The sequence below is a fragment of the Octopus bimaculoides genome, chromosome 11 (genome assembly GCF_046866305.1).
Source record: "Octopus bimaculoides isolate indiv1 chromosome 11, ASM4686630v1, whole genome shotgun sequence".
In the NCBI taxonomy this organism is placed as follows: Eukaryota; Metazoa; Mollusca; class Cephalopoda; order Octopoda; family Octopodidae; genus Octopus; species Octopus bimaculoides.
Window position 1 is genome coordinate 4,074,443 of NC_142938.1, and position 2,500 is coordinate 4,076,942.

Below are 2,500 nucleotides of genomic sequence, written 5' to 3' on the forward strand. Positions count from 1 at the left end.
CCATCGATTATCTTCCCATCGACCATCTCCTCCTCTCTCTCTCCCTACTTCCCTTTTACCCCCCTCCTCATCCTTATCATGTTTCGTATAAAAAAATAAAACAGACAGCGGAGCCGGTACACCCGAGGCCCAGTCTCTAAAATGAGTCCGTTAGTGAGGGTATAAGCCATGCAGCTCTTCTCTCAATGCAGTCCAGGATAACAATGCGCGAATTATGTGACATGAGAGCAGTACGCCATTGCAAGGCAGTAAGGACCCTTTCAGTTGACCACCATTGCATGAGTTTCGAAAATACAAAGATCAAGATCAGATATTTCAGTAAGAATGATGATCCATAACTTACTGTTATCTTTCTGCAATAAGACAAGAGCAGAGATGGCAAAAAATTAGAAGTAGCCTGGTGTGATTTGCATTGACCACCATATCCTGATGACCCCTGAGGACCCCAGAGCTATCTTTTAATTAAACGAGTGGAGAGAAGATGAAGCAAATTGGTTGTACCAGTCATTCAGCTGGTCAGTTATACACCAGTAGAGGTCAGTTGATGGCGCTCTGTCTCGACATAAAGGAAAAATGAAATATAAAATTGGACAATAGACGGTAAAACAAAAGCAGAATTTGGGGGTGAATGTTGACTCCGCTGCTGGTATTGATGTTACATAAGAACTATGCATCACAGATTTGTGGACAGCTAAAGTCAAAGCAGATGCTGCAAGAAAGTCACGTGATGAATACCTCAAGTGCCAAATGTCAACGAGATAGAGGACCAAGAAATGTCGTCTTCTTCTCCAGCAGAGAACCACAAATTTAGAACGTCGGGTTCCATCTGGAGAGATAGGAAAGGATGGAAACAGCGTAAAGAATGAAAATTGCTGGTGTGAATAAGGAAATATTAAAAGCCAAAATAAATAAATATAGAAATATGAGGAATGACAAAATGCAAGGCAGATGCTATAAATTTTCAAGAAGCTGTCGTCTGACATTAATTTTGTGTACATCAAGATTGACAGATGTAATCTATTAAGAGCCTAGCAGAAGTGCTGAATAATCTAAAAGCAACAGAAATCATCAACTGTGTTGATTGAATGGAAGACAGGAGACGAATGTTTACAATACAGAAATCACAGACTGCTATACCAAACACACAAAAGTCATAGATATTCTGTGCAAAGCTAACAGATCGTGTGAGATGTAATGGATTGGATAAAGCAAGAAAGAAACGCAACCAATTTAGAAGGAGAATGCATAGAAGAGACAACAAATAGGTAACGGTGTTGAGAGTAATCTAATTATATCTAGATAACAGCTTCTTACCCCCTCTCTCCCTTCTCTCTCTCTACATATATATATATATATATATATATGTATATATATATATATAGGTGTGTGTGTGTATGTATATATTTATATATATATATGTATATGTATACATCCATACATATATATATATGTACACGAGTGAGTGGACAAACGAAAGAAGGGCACTAAATCAATTTATTGGGAGTCACATATATGGATCAAAACGGTTTGATTCAAATTCGTTGGTACTCCTGAGTTTCAAGCGGGATACTACTCGTCAGCCATTTTGAATTTGCAAAGGCAGACAACTAGCATCGCGCTTGAAACTCAGTTGTGCCAACGCCGCGATGGACTGGCGTCCCGTCCAACTGGTGGGAACACATGCGCCATAGAAACCGGGAAACCGGGCCCAGGAGCTTGGCTAGGCTTTTAAAAGGGCGCATAAATAATAAATAATATACATATATATATATATATATATATATATATATATATATATACACATATACACTATATATATATGTGTATATGTGTGTGTTTGGGTGGATCTGTGTGTTCACGTTAAAACTGCATAGGCTGAGATCATCGCGGTAATTGTTGAGTTTATAAACAGACTGCTTCCCTGTTTCCTTCTGTTTGGCCAAATTTATAAGAACCCAGCAAGATTCGAAAATCGATTAACGCGGTTCATACTTCTTTTTTTCCATCTATAAAGAAACAGCTAAACTAGCCCTGTTTAGAGAGGCGCTATATAGGATTTGTGCATATGAATACACACAGAACGTATCCATTTTGCTATTCATTTCATTCTCTCGTTCATCTTCCAACCTTATTCCTCAAATAATTGTTTATGTCTACGTTGTAAATAGCTTCGTATATTCATCGCTCTGTACCGTAGTTCTTTGAAATAAATACACTTTTATAGATTTAGTTCATCAAGAATATAAAATGAAATAACAACCAATGCCCCGTAACACTCACGGATAAAACAGATTTAAATCTATTTTAAATGGAAATATAAAATGATAAATAACTAAACAAATCTAAATACATCAACATGTAAAACCTGTATGATATATTCTTTGGCAAAAAGAACCTATGAATCGACTCATTTTCAAAATCTCATTTATTTTCCCATATATTATTATAGGTTATATTGAGGTTAATAAAATGCGCAAATACCCCTCCCCCTTTCACTCTC